Source organism: Diuraphis noxia, unplaced genomic scaffold (genome assembly GCF_037042655.1).
Source record: "Diuraphis noxia isolate RWA-SAM2 unplaced genomic scaffold, SU_Dnox_SAM2 contig0002, whole genome shotgun sequence".
NCBI lineage: Eukaryota > Metazoa > Arthropoda > Insecta > Hemiptera > Aphididae > Diuraphis > Diuraphis noxia.
Genome location: NW_028301712.1, coordinates 42,436,468 through 42,459,581, shown reverse-complemented (window position 1 = coordinate 42,459,581; position 23,114 = coordinate 42,436,468). Strand labels below are relative to the sequence as shown.

At 30.6% G+C, this 23,114-nt stretch overlaps 1 protein-coding gene across 1 annotated transcript in view; it reads right to left on the bottom strand.

The window, feature by feature from the left end:
- Swim (Secreted Wg-interacting molecule) overlaps window positions 1-10,141 on the bottom strand; it is a 39,678-nt gene extending 29,537 nt beyond the window's left edge. Inside the window, exons 1-2 of the mRNA XM_089219702.1 lie at window positions 9,836-10,141; window positions 1,411-1,466 (exon numbers count right to left, since the gene is read on the bottom strand). The gene's annotated coding sequence lies outside the window, so the exon portion shown is untranslated. The remainder of the gene's footprint in view (window positions 1-1,410; window positions 1,467-9,835) is intronic.
- Window positions 10,142-23,114: the final 12,973 nt, after the last annotated feature.

The window sequence follows — 23,114 nt, the reverse complement described above, 5'->3', positions numbered from 1 at the left end:
TATAATAATAATATATAATACCTGTACACGCGTTTGGATCAATCTCGTTTGTCATCGCGATATTACACAAATAGTAATATTACATTGTATCTCGTGTTTGCCCTAGTTGCACCTATCCCTCGTACTAGCGTAGTAGCGTATATTCATAATATTATACTACCGGCGATATATTATCATGTACGATATCCGGTCAAAACAATACATTGTTTTTAATTATTGTGATCTCGCTTTCTCTCTCCGCCACCTCTCTGCAACTATAATAATAAGAATGTATGGTCACGGGGTGGTTATAATTTACACGACTTCGGCGCTAATTGTTTAAATCGACTTTTGCGCGTTTTCATAAATATAATAATGGAAAGCGTCGTGAATTCTATATTTAAAAGCCACGGCCACAACCGACTAGGACAATAATAGTATGTAATAATTATTGATGCAGCGGCGGTCTAATGGAGCACTCCGTACGCAAATCGACACGGGAGTACCTACGGCCAAGGATCGTTCTATATATATAATTTATATAATAATAATATATTATGCATGATTATATAGTACAGAATCGATCGACAAAGAATAGCTATTTGGACGATTACCAATCGATCGCCCAAGACTGTGGCTGCTCGAAGAGATTGCTGCTGCTACGGTGTATAATATGGCGAATTTGCCACCATCTCCACCGCGATTTTTTTTTGGCACCAGGCGAAATTGGGTCTCCGTAAAAATATACGCGTGAGTTGATAACGACCACGCGAATCACGGGTAGCTGATAAGCGTTCATCATTTTCCAATGCGCCACGAAAAAACATAATATAAAAACAATACCTAGTCGAGTTTGGCCGCTGGCCCGGCCAATACGTAGAGCCACTATATATAAAATTACAAGCAATAGCAACTGGATGGGAACTAATGTCCAGCGCACACTAATTAATGATTATTTTATACTTTTATTGTATATTTATATATTTATACTAACTAATAAAAGGAAAAGCGTTCTATAGTGTTGCTAAATATCATTGTATTACAATTTATAATGTATTGACGTCATAATATTATAACTTAATTAGTGCTCTAGCCTCTAGGTCCTAAGGTAGGGTTGTTTAAGGGCAAGAGCAGGAGCTTGTTCTAGAAAATCAAGCTTTTCGAACCAGTTTACTAGCTAACTGATGTTTATAAAATAAATTATTTTTAGATTTATTAATTTTTAACTGAATAAAACGTGTTTAATAAGTTTTACGACATTGCAGATGATTGTAACAATTAACCAAGTTTAAGGCAAACTAATATGAAATATTGAAAAGACAAGCAATTTCTATAACTATTCTCATTAAGTAATGTGACATGTTATAAGTTTTTTCTTAGGTAAAATTATAAAATAATAGAAATATTCTTATCTTTCTAAAATTACATTACCTTTTTATCCCTCTATAAACGATTTTGGATCGCTATGACGAAACGTATTTCAGATTCTGAAATGATAAAATAAAAACATAAAATTATATATTAATCAGTTATAAATTTAAAAAATTTAAAACGTAGAAAAATTTAAATATTACAATAAAATGACAAATATTGAAATCAAAAATTGTGTATATTTTTAAATTCACTAAGACCGTTTGAATCCCAAAACAAAAAATACGAAAGTAAAATGTATAGGTATTATATTAATAATTAATATATATACTATATAGTTAATTATAATTATTATTATTTTATGAACCAAATACACCATAATATGTTTGTAAATGGGTATTTTTTCACTTTGATCTATCCTATTAGTATAATATCATACACCGATACACCACCACTACACCAGCTACTATACAATTATTGCACTCAATAATATACTATTAAATAAATTGATGAGAACTTCATTTAAGCCAACAACGTCTATTAGCCAACCGATAAAATAAATATTATAATGTGACACGATGATTGTTGTTCGCCGAGCGTGCAATACAGAAGCCGGTTACGCCCGTCATCGGCTGCAGCTGTTAGGTAAAACATTTAAATATATTATAGGCCTGAGGAGTGAAAGCCTCCCGCTCGGCGAAGAATAACATCAAACGCACCCCACCGATATGGAGGGACACCACGTAGACCACCGGAGTGTAGGTAACGATTTATACTACTATAATATCACTACAATATATGCCTAGGAATATTAACATATAATATATTATTCTACAATATGCTCGGGCCCCGTGGTTGACCTGATTGCAAAACAACAAAATGCGATGTATTCGCGTCCATACAATGACAGATGGATCGACATAGATATGCGGCCGGAGACAGTTATCGAGATGTTTGACAAGAGATTACAATATGCGTGGTGCTTCAACCCTCGACCAGCAGCGTGGTATGAGAGAGGCTTAAGCGAGCCGACTGCACCGTCGTCGATCTTCCAGAATGGAACGACGACGACCGTGAACCGGTGATTCCGCGTGCATGTAAGTAATAATATTGAGTATAGAAATCCATACCATTTAAATGCATTTTATGTTCTTTCTAATAATTTTTATTTCTTTCTACAACACGATTAATGCTTACATTATAACCCGTGTATATAAATATATAGGTACGTACCTAATACAGTAATACCTATAAAGAAACAGCTAATCGGAGACGCGCGATGACATGAAACGATAATTAAAGTATCTGCTGTACGCGCAGTGGCGTATAATACGTACCTATATAATATGTGCAATGCACCTACTTAATATTGTAATTATAATATTATAATATAGGTCAATCTAGCTGCCGAGTTGTTTTTAATCACGATTTAACTAAGTAGGTACACGATAACGAGGACTGTAATATATTATTATAATGTTATGAATCATTATAAACACAACAAAATCAATTAGTTTACGGTAGTTAGAATTGTAATATAAGCAACGTATACACACATATACTACAGGTACTCGGAATAAAAAACATTATCCGTAATAACACGCGATTTATGTTTGCGTAGAAAATAAGCGCTCTTCGATACAGTACATGATGTACTCGTTCGAATCATACCAATAAACGAAGCATACCTACCAGCGGCGTAGCCAGGATTTTTTTTCGAGGAGGGCTGATCAATTTTTTACACAGTGGTGCATTAAATACCTATTAGCACGGGTGAAGCTATAGAAAACTAACAAAATAAAGATGGTAATTTAAAATTAGTAAAATACAATTTAAGACTTTTTGAGTAAATATTGTAGACCATTGAAATAATTTTTAAATTTTATTAACATTTCGGGGGGGGGGGGGGCTGCAGCCCCTTCAGCCCACCCCCTGGCTACGCCACTTTTACCTACGTATGTTCCACTATTTTTCAATGTAAAATATTAATGATCTGTGACCCTATATTAAGTGTGGAGAAAATACGATTCATATATACATGAGCTACTGTATACTATTGATAACTATATGTCCATTATCACATTATTGTATTGCTCAAATCCATCCCACACCACCGTATTATAAAGCAAACACTAAATTTAATTGAACGAACTCATATACGATTATGTGTTATTATTATTATTATTATGATTTATCTATCCCCTCGCCTCTTTTAGTGTTATTCATGGTCCATTTCGATTTTCAATACGTACATCATCCCAGTGTCAATAATTTGTAATTCATCTTACAAGTACCTATACCAATAATATAAAATATACTTACACAGATAAATAGTTACAATAATTTTAATAACTTGTTCAACCTTGATGGTTTTTCCGTTATCACGTAATTCGTACAGTTATTGTTTAGAAGCTCTCAAAAAACACCATCATCCCAAGACCCTAGCTCAACAACAAATCAAAATGTCGTGTATTTATTTTTTCGGATACCGCAGCGATTAGTCCTTTGCAAAAATACAATTTTTATATTTGAAAATAAAGATAAATAGTTACTTACACAGTTAACAATTTGAGTATAGGTTATTTGGAACACTCATGCTAAAAGATCTAGTGTCAATTTCACAATGCACAAAAGACAATTTAATTTATATGGTATATGCAAACATTTTTATTTCTAATTTGAATAATATTATGAATTACATTAATTTTTAAATACTTTAAAGTAAAAAATGGGCAAATAAGTAACCACTCTGTTGTACATTAGAAGTCGAGAGTATCTCGTCTATATAAGTAGGTCATCACTGTAATATACAAGTTAAATTATAATTCAATGATAAATCATTGCATACGAAAAACAATTCTGCGTGGAGAAGGCCTGTAAACTTATATTATTAGGTACTATATATATATATATATATATATATGTATTGATCATATACCAATTTATATTGCTATTAATAGTTACAATTTAATTTAATATGAATAATATGCAAATATAAATAGGCAATAGCATTTAATCTAAATATTTTTAAACATAATAATATAGGTACGTAAAAATGTCAAATCTTCGCGAAAAAAATTTCTGTTAGAACTGTTAGAAGTGGGGCTGAGATTATGAATTTAATTTTAAGTAAAAGTAATTACTAGCAAACGATGATCAAACAAATTTTAAAAATTGTCGTACAAATTACATGGTAAATATTCTTGGGAATAATTTTCATTTTTGAAAATTCCAAACGCGTGGGGCAGCGGAGTGATGTACGTCAATTCGATCACTGCGATATAAATTGTTGTTCTGTTCTGTTGCATATCAATACTAATATGCTAATTTATTATTGTTGGTACTTAACACATGCGACAAGACAAGTGCGGTCGCCACCTTATCTCTACAAGTGGCGAGCGTTGGATTTTCTAGTACAAAGTCAAAACACCACACATCTAATATAGTATTATGCTATAATATATGTTAAAATAGTAATTTTCAAAGTTGATGAATAGAAGTTGTCGTCACGTAGAGTAGGTAAGTTGGTAAGTATATATTATATAACCGAACCCAATAAACGGACTATTCCCAATTTTATTACTAGAGTAGTAAATGGTGTTCTTTACAAGAAAATAAAGTTAAAAATTGTAATAACAACAATATTATAGCTAGTACCTAATTTTCGAGCTTATAATACGATAGTTTATAAGGTACAATAACATATTAAGTATTACTCTATACCCCATGGTAGTATATGTTATATGTATTATACCATTAATACCCATATTATCACAACTTTGTGTGTTCATATGGTTACATCACGGTAATAATAATACTTACTATGTATTTTATTTGAAAAGTTGTTCGTTATCAATCATTTAAAATCTATTGCGATCAACTTATTGTAAACATGTACCTGCACTGCAGCTTTACACCGAACATGTATTGCAATTTATATAATATTGAGGATATCCACTGTAATTATTAAGTCCACCTTGAACGTTTAAATATAATATAAATAATTATAATAGATATAAAATGAACAAAAGGTACACATAATAATTTTGTAGGTATGTTAAAATTGTGTACTCGCTTAAGAAAGTTCACAATACAGTTTATTTATTCTTAGATCAATAAAACAATTTTCCTTATTGTGAAATGGGAGGGTTCTGTCATTAATGTTCTAAATATATTTTATACGCGTCGGTGTTATTATTTATTATTATAATAACTGTGTCTATGTGCAAACATTCTTCGTGTAAAATATTAAAATGTAAAGAAAAATAAGTTTTACCTGTTTGAATATGCATTTTTTTTTTTAAATAATTATGTTCACATTGTTTCTTTCAACTTTCGCGCTTAACGCCAGATGAATCTCATTAACCGGTTTTAACATTCTGTTGCAAGTGTGGGTGCACTCACAAAAAGGGTCGTTTAGTTATAATTTTATGTTTTTTTTTTTTTTTTAATATTCTTGGCGTACGTAACTTGGTGCATTCACAGAGGCGGTCAGTTTGGCAAACGCGAGTTGCTCGTTAATGCTAAACGACCGTCAGATTTTGGCATAAATATTTTTTTAAAGGTGTTTATAATACTGCCATGGGAGAATCCGAAACGTTTAAAATTAAATAGTATACAATAGAACACAATAAAAAAAGCTCATCGGCAAATGCTATTCGTCTTGTGTGTACTGAATTCTTCGTAGATTTTTAAAACAAAATTAGTGATATCGTATAGATATATAAAATAATAATAATAGGTATAGTTTATTGTGTATAGGACTTTAGTTAACTTAACATATCACACACGTCTCTCGTCACGGCCACAACACTCATAGATAAAGAGCTTCTTAACTCGGATTTTTTTTTTTTTTGCTATCTGTTTGACGTACCTACATAGTAGGTATAGTATAATAATAATAATAATATATGCTATCGTTTAAAACATTAACACATAACATCACATATTATATATAAAAATATAATTTATTATTGATGAAAATTCGAATCAAAAAGTAATTTAGTATTAGAAAAGGTTACGAAAGTCCACTAAAAGGAAATATATAATGTTTACTATCCAGATATTCTTTATGAAACCTTTAAATATTATATAACATAATACAGCCCACCATAAAGTTTGAACGAAATTAACGAAGTTATACAATCTTAGAATTATATGATCAATTATATCTTCCAAATTATATCGACAGAAGATTTCACCATGAAATATTTATCTTTTTTTTTCAATTGTTTACGCATCAATATAAATGGCTCATTGGCTCATTTAAATTCATTACAAAATTTAAATTAAATTAAACATCTCTAAAAATATTAATTCACGTTTTAATTTTAAAAGTTAACTCTCGAATCTCAACTTTGTAATTAATAAAATGAATGAATAAGTATAAAATTCTTCAACAATGCATAAACTATACGCTTTAAATATTTTGGAAAAATGCCCTTTCGTAGGCGGTGACTTAACCATGACCACGTGGTCGGTCTTAATTCATGTTTTTTTATGTTCACTTGTCGGATGGACATTAATAACATCTCGTTGGAAAAAAATGATTCGTTGCCGAATCTTTGTGATAGCCATACGTTTGTTTTTCGAGTCCACTTGGCAATAATGCTAACTTTACAAACAGAAGTTCGACTGAAATTTTATAGAATCAAACGATTGTATTCATTAATACTTGGGCTTATATTCTGAAATATAAAAATATTAAGATCTATGTTTATATTTGTCAAATTACATGCTAAATGATTCAATAAAAATAAGGTAAAATAAATATTAAAGTTACCAATAATTTCTAAACCATCGTTAAATGAAAATCAATAATGTTCTAACTTTAAAACAGATTGAATAAGAAAATCAAAGTCACCTTTTAGGTAAACTAAATCATTGTTGATAGTTTTACTCATTAATATATATATAGCGATTTGAATAAATTTAACATTTTCTTTATTTAGACAAAACTACTGATTTTATGGAATTGAAATTATTAACGTAATATGTCACGGCATCGGAATCTTACCAAGTTTCTTCTTGCATATTATTATAATAAGTAGTTGAGATGTTAGTTCGAGGTAAAAAGGAAATTGGAAATTATTTTCAAAATATCATAACATGACAACGATAAATGCCAAAAATAATTTTTTATAATTTATAATTGCATTACGTTTGAATAACTTTATTGCAAGACGTGTATTTTTAGTCAAAAAATTGAATATAGTATTGTTAAAAAAATTCCTATCAATGCATAAATATAAATTTTAGCCCTAATTATTATTATTATTATCTATATATAACAATATTATGCACAACATCAGGGATTATCGATGTTAGAGAGTTCGTGAGTAATAATTTAATAATTTAATATGGTTTAAATATAAAATTATAAATTATATATTATTTTAACATTATTAATAATATATTTATATTAAATTATAATTATTAAATATAATTTTTGTAATTTCAAAGTAATCTGTAAAAACTTGCAGCAAAGGAAAATTACGCTCCGATAAAAAAAACAGTGGCCATTCGCAAAACGATTAATGTTATAAATTATTATTTTATCATCGATTTTTGGTTTCAATACGTCAATCGGTAAAATCATGATCTGCGTAACGACTTATTGTGTTTACTCATGTAGATAATATTAGGTACCTATGTAATATTATACTTCCGATGCGACGCTGTTGAGTATAGGTACTCCTCGTACGTTGCAGAAATTACATCACACACTGACAATGTCGCCGTCAGATAAACTTAAAAAAAGTCTCCAAAGTTGACGCATCTTATTCGAGTATGCTATGTGTTTAACGTTTAATGAGATAACATTTGTTTTCACTTTGATGATAAAACAACCATCCTTCGACACATTACATCGCAATGTTTGTCTTAAGCCATAATCTTACATACAGGTAGGTTTAGAGGCGAATAGCGTTATATATATTCGCTGATATCGCTGTTTTTTTTTCAAATTCATTTTCCTATTAAATTACATTTATTAAACAGTCTATATATAATAAGGCTGTATTGTTTGATACTCAACAGTCTACAATACACGTTTATTGTAGTATTAAAATCTCTTCGAAGCCGTGTTTCCCGTTGGAATATAATATGATATTATGTTAAATATTATACATTATTATTATCTGACATTTATTTTATAATAATTAACAGGTACGTTATTACTTATTATAAAGTTAAATACAGACAGACGCGACTAATTCGTAGCGTGACGGCAAATGAAATATTATGTTTTACACTTTATCATCTACAGATAATTTTGAGGATTTATATTTTTAAATAAACATTTAAAAATTAATAACCCCACTAAAATATTGTTTAATTAATAATTGTACTGGCGTCAATGCGCAACTGCAAATCGCATATTTTTGCGCCTTTATAACTTTTAATTTCGTGATGGCAATAACGCTATTGATGTATAAAATATAAGTGAATAATTATTAATGCAGATAAATAATAATAGACTGCAGTAATCGTATAAAACGCGTTAATATTGTCATTCGAGATTAATATCACACGAAAACATACAAACGATCTAAGTGACATTCTATTGTTTTTATAATTGAATATTATACAATAACTTATATCTAATATAAAATATTTATTGTAGTTTGTAAAAACGGATTGAAAACATTTTATACATCACAATTATTAAGAATATTTATCTATTACACTGTGTGGTGTAAATAAATGTTTAATTTAATAATTTAAATGGTTAATAATATATTAGGAAAGGTATAAGTAACTTACAAAACAAATTATCGTATACTAAATACTAATAACTCGGTGTCATACCCAAGTTTTTATAGTTTTGTTTTATTTGCATGTCAAACCGAATGCGAAAACAATTACTATTCGTTTGCAACTTAAATAAAACCAAAATATATAGGTAGTGCTAACCGAGGAAAACATTTGTATATTCAGTAGGTACTATCGAAAAAATGTAAAAAATGTTACGATAAACTCGATGTACGTTTGCGGATATGAAAAAACTACCTGTTGACTGGGGTGTCATAATACGTATTTACGTAGGCGTACAAGAATTTTGAACTGAACCAATAAAATAGGAATTTAAAAAAATACGTTTTATTATAATAATATTTAATAATATCATTATCATATATATCAATGTATCATATTATAATAGTCACATCAAATTTTTATAATATGGCTAATAAAATAAAAAAACAAGTTTTTCGCAAAATAACCTAATGTAGGTACTGTAGTGTTATACATTATAATGATAAATATATTGAAATTGCTTGTGCTTAAAGGTAAATTATGGTAAAATAATAAAATGGTTCTGTACCTAGCTATATATATTGTATACAAATAAGTACTCGACGTAAACAATAATCCTTGTATTCCAATAGCCTATGTCGCCGAGGGTAAATTTTGTTAATAATAATAAAAAAAAAAAAAACATTGTATACGATTATTAAATAATAATTACTATACAATAACGTTTTACCTTGTGTATAATAATTGTGTTCCGCGTGTGAAAAATCCGAACGCACTACGATTATTTTTGATGACCACCCGTTAAAACAACTTCGTATAAACAATAAACTTTTTGAAGTTTAAGGAAAAATCTTTTTATATTCAGAAAAACATCGAAAACCGGAAAGAAAATAAATGAACCGAACGAGTGCTGCTCACGACGTTTATAAGTGACGAAAGTTAGTGTGCCTGATGCACGCGCGGCGGTGACGAGGCTTGTGTCACAGCGCCGCTGAACCTATTACACTGCTCATAGCACACACATTGTGAGTAGCGATCGGTGTCTCGAGCCTCGGCGCCGTTGGCTGGCGCGCGCGGGATCTATGATCTCACCTATACAATCATTCGGCCCGCCAGTCGAATATTACAAATACATATGTGTGTGTGTGTGTGCGTACGTATTTTTTTTACGATCGACGCTCAAATATATAGCGGGCGAATACGCTATGACTGAGATGAAAAAAAAAAACGCGTACGTTAAAAATAATAATAAGATATACTACGTCTCGGCGAATACGTGTATACTATATACGCATTCACACACATACACACACATGCTGAAAATATGACTTATTATTATTGATTTACACGCTCGTTGTTGTACGTAATATTTATCATTCGCTCGTATGTACACGCCGTACGAGGAGAATTTCAGAATTTTCGAGAAAAAAAAATCAACGCCGCCAGTCTAATCAATGAATGTACAATGTATATTCATAAAATATTTCGATTTTATTTGTTCCACCGAATTCCAAGAGAATATCTCTTATATGTGAATAATAATTCATTGAATTAATTTTCAGACAAAGATGTCATATTATTGTTGTTATCTTAAGAGTCGTTTGATGTCGTGTCGGAATAGAATTCAAACGAGCCATTTCAACTATACGTCTCGCTGCACAAATGAGCTCGACAAATATTTCGGCTCCATATAACATATATCTACAATAAGCGCCCTTAAAGTGGAAATATGTAAAAATTATTACTTTAATAAAACGGTTTAATAAGTACAATAATTTTGTAGTGCGATAAAGTACCCAAGTATAATTTTTCCATTTTTCTCATCGTCTATCATGATGTGTGAACACTGAACAGTTTTATTATTTTTTATTTTCAAGGTCCAAAATTGTTAGTTTTATGGTTTTGTGTTAAAAAATGAATTCCTATATTGAAAATATAACAACTAGGTGCCAATGGTTATATACTCAATCGCAATATTGCAGATATCTAATACGCGATGTTTTAAACCCATCGACTTGGTACAAGTGCAATAAAAGAGACTAAGATGGTTGTTTCTCATAATAGGAAATTCAATGTTCAGAATATCGTGAAGAGGGTAGGTTACATACACGAATGAGTCACAAGTCACATAACGTCAAAAACTCTTAACTGATTTACAATATTAAATTGAAATGTATTTGCACATAAAGATAAGGTGTAGGTATTGATGATTTTAAAATAAACAACTACGTTATCACAATACATATTTTTGCAAACGACCAGTTAATATTATATATTTTAATATATTTATTATGTTAAAATTAAAACCCCGATTACAGAGGTATTTCCAACCAACCGTATTTCTTATATCTAATATTTACGTAATAGTAAGGGACGCACAAACACATTTTTTTTTTTATTAATTCGTATTTCGTACTAGCATCATATCGATAGATCTCATTAAGAGGTAGGCTTGTTCACCGGCTGTTTGTGTAATATAAATTAAGCCGTTTGGTATTTACAACATAGTTATGGGGTAATATAAACGCACTCGAACGTCAGTATATCACATCTATATTATTATTACGCAATGGAATTCCTAAAATATGCATAATTCGTACATTAAAAATACCTGAGTGCACGTTAAAATAATATTAAAAAAAAAATTACGGAAAAATCTTTATCTTTTAAACGCTATAAATACCAGTTTCAGATCTAGACAGTACGTAGTGTGAGAGAGAGAAAGATGTAGAGTGACTTTTAACGCATGCAGACAGTGTTTATGACATCCCGCCCACGATATATAGAGCTGATAACCCGCAGGCGAAAAAACAAACATCGCCAGTTGTCTGCAGATTGCAGATGAATAACCTATAGTACTTTTTTATTTTTTTAAATTTGTTTTCACCTGATAGGTATATAAGTGGAAGTCGAGTCCGGTAATTTAATACGAATCGCGATGTAGTCTAGTGTTCGATCGTTCACCATATTCATTATTAATCCATGCCCTCAAGAATCATGTCGATGCACATATATCATAGTATTATAATATATACGTATATGAATTTAAATAAGCTTAATGTAGTATAAAAGTAATAAATAATTTGGCAAACCATATTGTTTACCGATACAGTTGTTGTATTGCGAAAGTAATATTCCTACTAATAGTGTATTGAGTTAAGTCGAAATTAGTCTTCACGAGTTCACTTAAAAACCGCATCATTAATAATTATAACATATTAATATAAAATACTATTTGTTATTATTTGTCTGTAGATAATTTTTAAACATTTATAAAAAATATTATGGCACCACTGCGCAATACATTTAATATACCTATATGTGGATATGTATCCACTATATAGAATGCTCTTAAATGCAGAAAAATACCTATGAAACTACTTTTACTAGTTAAATGACCACAATAATATTATTCCTAACCTACTATCAGGCTATAATAAAGATTTATGCATTTTTTAAATTCTTGCTAGTAAATAATAAACAACATTAAGCTAACTATTGTACAAATACTAGACACATAACACACACATATATATATATATATATATGTATATATGTGTTATGTGTCTAGTATTTGTTAATTTAAATAAAGTTTCCCTACAATGTATTGACAGAAAACCAATATACGACATTTCGAACTTCTATGTATTTCAAAAATGATTTTCATATATGTATATAAACGATAAAAAGGCCACAACAAAATATTGACATGCGTATCACTGCAAAGTTCTGAACTTATAGCAATTTCATATCCAAACTGGATGAAGTATACACATATTTGTATTTAAGTACGTATAGATAGTATTAAATATGGAATTTCAGGTTTTATCGCGTGTTGAAATTTATTTTGTTTAAGTTAACATCAAAGAATCGTTGGATATTTTTCCCATATAATAAGTGACAATTGTAAATAATAATAAATTGTTAGAAAAATGTATCGTTTAAAATTATTTTAAATTTTAAACCTGTCTATCAAATATAAATTTGATTTGATACCATAAAAAATATTTTTTCAAACTATTTTGAATGTATTCTTATTTTATGCTTTTTTTAATAACATCGTTATTTGGCAAAAAAAATGTATAAAAGAAAATAAACACACACATATAAATATATAACTCTATTTTCCAATATAGGTTACCTATACAATATAAAGTACCTATAAAATATGAATTATTATGTATATTATTATATATAATATATTCTTAGTGCATATATAATTACGTATTGTGCACATATGCATATAAGTGCATATTTTAACGTGAATGACACTGATAGTAATAAATATAATAAAATGAACAACATACAGTTGGCTATTACATATTGTGTTTTGATAGATAAATTCGAGAACTGAATTCCGTCAGTTAGTTGATGAGTATAAGTAGTATAACACTGTTAAAACTTAAAAATACGCAAAATTACAATGTATTATACTCAACTTCAAACGTATTGCGATATACGCGCTATTCTTGCACAAAACTTTTATGAATGAATTCTAGTTTCATTATGTGGATTTGCTTGAATACGTACAATGTGTACCTATGATTATTATGTAACAAGAAATTTTCTGTCAAAACAGCATTTCCACACACACACACACGCGCACATACAGTGTCGTTGATGAATATTCATAGTCTTTATAAGGGCAAGGAGGAAGGGTTTACACTTGTGGAAAAACCTAACCATCACCTGTGTAAGAAAAAAGGACATACCCCTGCATTTTTTCATACTGTGTGTACGTGTTTTGATGATAAGGACTCTTCTCTTCCAGAGTACAATGCATTTCCCCTCGAGCATAGAAAACTAACTATGAACATTGTATATATAATACTAATATACTAGCGTCAGATATTAATTAATTTTATATTTGATTCCATTTAAATGCATGGCGCATTGGTGATTTATTGTTTAGTTATTTTTGTTAGGTTTCCATTCATGCTAAAATATTGTAACACTATTTTAAAAGAATCAGTTGATTTTTGGGTAATTTCGGTTATCAATCATAGATTATTTGGGGGAGGGAGAAATATTCGGAGGATAGGAGATGACTTATACTCGAAAAAAGGCATTTCCAGTTTGTTTATAATGCCAAAAAAAAGAAGAAATTAGTGTTTGTAAGAATAATTTTAGGTGAGCCTTAAGTCCTCAAATTTAAATTACCAATAGTGGCTAGTTATGGCTACGTTGACTTACAGTTACATAAATTACCTATAGATTATTAATTTTAATTATAACAATAATCAATATTATCAATCTATTTACACTGAATAAATTATGATACTAAAGAATAAAACGTATAAATACTATTTAATACATTTTATTTCAAAGTGTTTATATAGGTAATATATATTATAATTTAATTTCTTTATTTTTAAATTCGTCTATTACAAGGCGATTAATAGGAATGTTTCTATGGATTTCCGTTAGAATATAGAGCAAGACTTTAAAAAAATAAAAAATAATATTTAAATTTTAAGTTGCTTGTGATATATATATTCAGTATAAGTACTAAAGGACATTATAAAAACTCATTTTTTAGGGAAGTAAAAAAATTGAGAACATTTCTTTGATGCTTAACCGTTTATACCATTATTAAACTTAAACCAGTTATTCAACCATTGTACCTGGTGGTTTCAGATTAAGTGACACGGTTCATTGAAAACCTTATTCGACAATCATATTACATTGTATACCTACCTAAGCATACACATTATCCACAAACTAAACCCGTGGTCACGCAATGAGTTTATGAAATGAGCTAATCTTGTGATGATAACAACAGGGACATTACAATAATACTTAGAATGCATTTCGTGGGGACGGATTATAAATACAGCGAAAAACAGAATATATAATACCTCATTGTGACGACGGTTAAGCATTATAAATGAATTACCACCGGCTGCAAATATTAAAATTGCAATTGGAAACAAAACAGTTTAAAAATTAATAATAATAATAAATGTCATTTTACTATTACAAAGACATTTTGAGTTTAAAAAAATGTATTCATATTATACCCGTTCACCAAGGGGGGCCTACTAAAAATATATACATATTATAATCTGGACAGTATACATTTTAAATGCTTGCTCCGAAGAAGGGAAATTGGGCGGTGGTAAACTCTCCCGATTGTATGGTAAAGTCTCACGATTTTTAAAACTAGTAAACTCTACCGGGTAAATATTATGTTTACCTGAAAGAAATGTGCAAACTCTCCCGGGTCAATATTATGTTTACCTGAAAGAAATGTGCAAACTCTCCCGAGTTATTTTAAATGTTATTGCTACTCTATGAATTGGCTACACTGCAGAGATTGTGATTATAATTTTTACTATGAATTGTATTACCGTATTTAATCTGTATTTATCTTGTGTTAACCTGTATTTGTCATTTAAATATTTGATTACCGTTAGAGTATTTTTAATTTAAATATTTAAAACGATATCGACTATAATGGCTCAACCAATTCTAACTGCAGTGTAAAACGAATAATACCCCATGCGACATAGCTAGCTTAGTAGTACTGAACTAGACCCGGGAGAGTTTACATGTTCCCGTCAGGTAGTATTGGACTAAACCCGGGAGAGTTTACCATCGGGAGAGTTTACATGCTATTAAAATCGGGAGAGTTTACAATCGCCCGGGAAATTGCGATTATTCTGATCAGAAGACAATATTATAATATATAGTATAACAGATTAGTGAAAGTGAATGATACAAAATCTAAGGTTCATTAGTATATGTACCTACGACAGGCTATATACTTATTGTATAATGTGGGGAAAATACACTAAAGCAGAAATAAATAGTTTATAAATATAAAACGATGAAGATACCTAATAATAAATTATCGTGTACAAGAATAAGAATGCCGTTGATATGATAAAAATAATAGTATATGCACAAACATTTTCATAGCGAAGGGATTCAGATTATTTGGCAATAGTTCGAAGAAAATATTATATAAATATATCGTAGCTGAAGGATAAAACATAACAACAAAAACAACATTACCTACAGTCATTTGACGATGTTAAACACATTCGATGACAAATTTACATTTATTGTGATTAAATTGACAATTATTCTTTTAGAAAACACGGGACATGTTAACCTGTCAAATCCTATTAACAAAAACATTATTGCTCAAAAATAAATAATATATGACTTTAAATTTGTTTAGATTTACACCTAGTTGTACATTTTATTTTTTATTTTTAAATTGAGCAAGAATGAATACATTTTTGTTTATTTATTTTTAATCTTGTTCTTGTCATTATTAAGTGGATAACCACAAATATCTACAATCATAGTTAAAAATTGAAATATAAGAATATACTTATATTTTAAATCAAATTTTAAACAATAATTCTATTTACAATTTAAATAAATGTTGAATATTCTCTATTTTTTTAATATTGGCCACGGCTATCTCTTTGTACTTGTAGCTATTGAAATTACTGTTATGTGAATTACGTTTTCTAATACTTTTTGGTAAGAAACAGAGAAAACTTATGGGCACGATTATGGAATGTTTTGGCTTTGAAATTATGATGATAAAATGTTAATTAAAGTTTAGATTTTTCTGAGGTTTTCGTCTTTAAACCACTTTCTATCTTTATAAATAAATTTATCACTAAGTTGTGTATGTCTTACGTATTATGTGATACCTAATGTATACTTTACATTCGTCGATGTATGATAATATGATAACACTAGCAAATTTTAAGGTAAGTTACATGACCAGATTTTTAAAGGTCTGGTATCCTTGGAGTTATCTAATAAGCATGGCCAATCGATTCAGATGTCAAACCAACCTTGTATCCAGTTTGCAAACAAATCTTCAAAATAAGCCAACTCGGACTTAATAGTAAACGGAACTGACGCTTGCTTAATTGATAAAGCGGACGTGAGGCACAAATAGTGGACCTGTCAACAACGAAGCAATGAACGATTAAATCATATACGATTATAAGTTTTAATCATTTATCAGATTATTAATTTTATTATACATATAAATAGACCTTCTGTAATTTTGAATTCAGGAACATAATTTGTAACAAAATCCAAATAAGTTAACTTTCGCTTTAAGAAAAAAAAATGTCTTTACATAGTTAGGTACTGAAGTATATATTCAATTAGTTTATTGTAACGCGTTTTCAAGAAATAACTGTATTCTGTTAACATTTATTCTTTTTAACATTCGTGTTTACTTTGTTTTGCCTTTTCATGTAATGTTTTTTTTTTGCTATACATACTATAGTACCAATCTCATCAAAACGTCGAATATAAGTCGTTGGAATAATAAACTTGTTACTGTGTGAATTTATGATCGACAAATATAGATTATAAACCCAAAATATGAAAGTCTCAGAAGTTGAATAACGTGCAAAAGTTTATCTTAGAAGTCCAGAAAAGATACCACATAAAAAACTTAAAAAATTATATTACCTGATTTCATATTTTAAATGATTAAATATCTATAGAAAATCTAAATTTTTTTTTAATTTTCGTATAAAATATATATTTTATTTATTTATCAAGATCATTTAAGTAAGATAATATAGTTGTTTAATAAATAATGATTGAATGAATCATCAAAAAACCATTTTTTTAAACCTAGATATGACATGATTCATTTATCTAGAAAATGCTTATTTACACAATTTTAATTCTTTGGAAAAGACAATTCTAAATATCACAACGATAAACAGCTATCCTAGATTATAAATATACTTATAGTTGCACCTCCCTATGAACGAAGGCTTTAACGAACAAAATAAATGTATATTGTATAATCATAAAAACCCAGATTTTTGATGCAAAAGAAAATTTCAAAAAAGGCGGGTAAGTCGTGTATGTCGCTCTGCTGTACAGTAGGTTACAAGTGGGTTACTGTAATGGATGGAATTAAATTTGAATCCAATGATATTATATCATTATATACAAAAACCGATTCTGAGCGAAGACGGTTTATCTGTCTAGGATATATTATAGATTATTAAAAATTTTCAAATCTTAGATTTAAAAAGAAAATTTTTTATGAATTTCTAGTTTGAAATAATTTGCAAATTTTCGTGATTTTTACATATGTTGTCAAAATTCAAACTTTGAATGCTTGTAAAAAAAAAATTGTGACTACGCATTTATTTTATTTTTCAATTTTTATTGTAAAAATATATTATGAGCCTTGTATTAAATTTTCAAATCTTAGATATAAAAAGAAAATTTTTTATGAATTTCTAGCTGAAAATAATTTCTGTATTTTCGTGATTTTTACATAATATGTTGTCAAAACTCAAACATTGAATGCTTAAAAAAAAAATTGTGACCTTGTATTCCTTTTATTTTGCAACTGCTATTGTAAAAATATGTTAGGAGCCTTGTGTTAAATTTTCAAATCTTAGAATTAAAAAGGAAAACTTTTATGAATTTCTATCTAAGATAATTTGAACATTGCCGTAATTTTTACGTATTTAGTCAAAATTTGAACTTTAAATGCTTATAAAAAAAAATCGTGCCTACGAATTTTTAATATTTTTTAACTTCTATTGTTAAAATGTGTTAGAAGCCTTGTATTAAATTTTCAAGCTTTTCTACCGAACAAATAAATTTTTATCGATATTTATAGAAAAAAAAACTAAAAAAATTGAAAAATTAAAATGTCAGTAAACAGCTCAAAACAAATCTAAATATTTTGAAAATTTTATCAAATATATAAAACGCCTATATAAACATTCAGTCAAAATTTCAAGTATCTGCGGTAATTTGTTTTAGAGTTACACCAAAATAAGGAAATCGCTAAAAGTGAAAATCCAATGTTGTAAAAATTTAAATTTCAAATGCTCGTAAAAATTTAATTTGAATTTCCGGTGGAATTTTTATTTGTGATAAACTTTGAAAAACTTGTAAGGAATCTTGTATTAAATTTTTAAATCTTAGATTTAAAAAGAAAATTTTTTATGAATTTCTAGCTTAAAATAATTTGTGAATTTTCGTGATTTTTATGTATTGTGTCAAAATTCAAACTTTGAATGCTTATAAAAAAATTGTGACTATGAATTTATTTTATTTTTCAACTGCTATTGTAACAATATGTTAAGAGCCTTGTATTAAATTTTCAAGCTTTTCTGCCTAACAAATAAATTTTTATCGATATTTATTTAAAAAAAACTAATAATGTTCGAAAATTTCAAATGCCTATGAATAGTTCAACTTAAGTCGAAATTTTTTGAAAATTGCATGGTGGATAGAATATACTTATATAAACATTAGGTGAAAATTTCATGTATCTATGATCATTTGTTTTAAAGTTACATCAAAAACCTAAATCGATTTTGTCGAAAAATGAGTGTGCGTAAAATTTCCCGTTTTTCCCTTAATTTTTAGTTTGTTTTTCTCAATTATTTAGAAAAGTATTAAGAATTTTTTACTTTTGACCCCCCAAAGTACCAACTAGATTCACTTTCTGATCGAACGAGGTACTGAAGTCAAAAATCGAAGCATTATTACTGCCCCAAAACGTGATGACAGACACAAAAAAAAAAAAAAAAAAAATACACATCATGGTAAAATCAATACATTCATCGCTCCGCTCAGAATCTAAAAAAATAATAGGATGCATATGTTTTTATTTAGTTTTAAATGTATTTTTATTGTTTTGACAATGGATATACTCGTACTTTTTGATCATTGATCATAATTAATAATTTGAAATAATACTCAACTGTTTTTCTTAATTCCAGTAATAATTATTAGATAATTAAGAACATTGAACAACTTTGGCGTTCCAAACGAAAACTGTTATAACGGGTTATGGGTATAATAAAATTGTTATAATACAAATATACAATAGTATAATATCTTTACACAAGTGTAGTTGGTATATTAATAGATAATAATAATTATTATGTTTGAAAAAATAAACGGTCTCAAAATCCAACTGATGCTGGCCAATTATAATAATATTATTGCGTACTAGCTGGCCACTAATAAACAACGGCTTGTTTGAAATTATCGGCTTTGGTCTACGACGAAATCCGGAAATGGTTCATTTTATTTTTTTCTGTATACCTACACGCGCATAATACACCTGCAAAATGGCTGCATCTTATAATATCGATAAATCCGACCACATTGAAAAGACCACCATAAGAAAAGTTATCGACAAAACAAATAGCAACATCGAATACGATGAAATGGAAACCAAGCTACACAGATTCGATAACTACAACGAGGAAATAACTTATGACGATTTGGCGGGTCTACTGAGTTATGCAAAGCAGTTCACAGGCGACGACGCGTCGACTGCCATAATCGCTCAACCGGACGAATCCTCCAACATTGGACCGGCTGAGATAAACATTATTGCAGACGACGTGATTGCGACGTCGTCAACCAAGCAGGTCGCGGCCGTAGAAGAACATATTAAGCAAAATGACGATGCGTTGGACGTCACGCCGACCAGGGGAAAGGAGGTCACATTCCCTTTTTGGGGCTTGTTCGTCTGGCTGGACCCGGGAAACACTCCAGCGATACGCGCACCTCCACGCCCGGGCATCTTGATGAGAATCATTAGCGCGGTGTGGAGAGGCGTAACAAGAGCCGTACGCGGAATTCGTTGTTTTTTATTGAGTTTTTTCCCGAAGTGAAACCGTACGAAAGTTCCCCCCCTGGTTGAGGGCAGCAGACAAAGGCGTGGCGATGTGAGGACGAGGAAGGTACGTGACAGAGCACTGCAGGGTGATCGGCGGTAAGTCGCCAATACGTGTTATTCGGCCACCAGCTGTGGCGCAACGGGATCGCAGACGTCGGGTGCTCGGGATCGCCGACACGCGAGACCCTCTGACGGCGCGGTGGACGCCTAGCTGCTTCGGTTGCGATCGACGACGACGACACGACGACGGTGAGGCTAGCCATATCGACGCGGGCATCGACGCCGCCCCGTTGATACCAATAACGACTGCAATGCACGAATACGACTCGTTGCGACGGTGACGACGGATTTCCGTAGAGCTCAAAGTGTTCGGGTAGTAGATGATTATAATTTATGTAGGGTAGATAGGAACACGGATGTCAGTATAGCGCTGATGGACTCGAAGAAACTAAACGTTTCAGAGTTACGGCGGTGCGCGACTCCACGGCGGGACCATTGGCAGCGGCAGACTGCACGGCGCCGACGGATGTGGCCAGGGCGAAAATCACGGAGAGTCTCACTACTGATTCTCTCCCCTTTTCGCCTAGTGGTCTGACACTGTCGGCCTAGTCACGACGCCTCGGTTAGGTCACCGCCCATTCCACAGTACCCATCATATTTTATAGTCTTCGTCGCTCGCTCCGGGAGCTTAGGTAACCGTCGTCACCGGCACAACGATCATCGTATTAAACATCTGCAGTATCGTCAAGCGCACAACATCGCGCACTAGCCACTTGTCGTCAATCGTTGTTCGTCTCGCAACCGTCGTGGTTGGGCTCCATCCGCTGCCATGGTCGTCTTCGCGGCCCGGGCAAACGCGCCAACGATTCTCGAACGCCCCTCAGGACCGACCGAATAACGTTGTAGAGGTGACCAGTAGCCTTACTAGCATCTTCTGCGATTATCACTCAATCGCCATTACGTACCACTCACATCGCCACGTCTTCTCTGATGCCTTTTTTTTGTTTTTGTTAAAATTATTAGTTATTGTTTTTTTTCAATTTGCATTATATTATATATTATACTTCATCTTTTCGACATAATCTGTTCAAAATGTTAAAGCACACCATTTGTTATGTTCACTAAATTTTTCATTAAATTTTTCAATAAAATATATTTTGTTTATATACAGTAACATTTTGTTTTTTATTTTTAGCATTAAAAAGTACGATTTTTTAATTTAACAGAACGATGGTCTCACTGTGCAAAATCATGGTGTCGCGTGGGACCCATAAGGAATACTAAAAATTTGTTTTTTTGTTACGTATCAATTCGACCAAATCTCAATAAAATATATTATAATATATTTTTGACACGTCATACTTAAAATTATAAGTTTATCGGTGTGGTAAGATTAAGCGTGATTACAGAAAAAAGAAAAAGAAAAAATTAAAACACCACGCACACAATATCATAGTAAAATCAATACATTAATTATTAGTCGGCTTAGAATCTAAAATATCAATAACTACTTTTTTGTTATTGTTCTATGAATACCGCATTGTCATTAGTGTTTACGTAAAAGTAGATATTGCTCCGATCCACAAGTCAGACGATGAAATCCGTGTTGAAATCCACACACGCTGTCTAGTAGTCTAGTTGATGATGTTGATAATACTTGTTGTGGACATAAAAAAAATGCCATTAAATAACTCAAAACAAGTAAAAATATTTTGAAAATGTTATCAAGTATAGGTTAGGTTAGGTTCCATCTGCGTTCTCTCGCCGTGGTGAACGGTCGTGTGTTGTTTTTAGTGCATTGCTGATAAGGCCTGCTCTGTGTAATATATTTCGTATATTGCTAGTTAGTTCGTTTTATCTATGTCGTCGTCTTCGGGCGGTGGCTCTCGCGCCGGCCGGAATTCGTCTACGAACAGACTAAAATCGACTTCTCAAAATGGAAGTTCGGGGCTCGGCTCCGAATTTACACTCGTCTCGTACCAACGTAAGTCTAAAACTAAACCAAACCCAACCAGTCCCGTCTCTCCAGGTTTACAACAAATTATGGATAATCCACCGGTTCTTGATACATCAAACACTACTTTCAATTATAACATTCCCGATAACGCGCACGAGCCAATTATGGTCGATGATGCTATTAACGCATAGACATAATAATGTCTATGTATTAACGGCTACGACTGTTCTAATGAGTCTGCCTCAGTCACCACGTTATCTACAGATATAACTAGATTCACTTTCTGATCGAACGAGGTACTGAAGTCAAAAATCGAAGCATTTTTACTGCCCCAAAACGTGATGACAGACACAAAAAAAAAAAAAAAAAACACACATCATGGTAAAATCAATA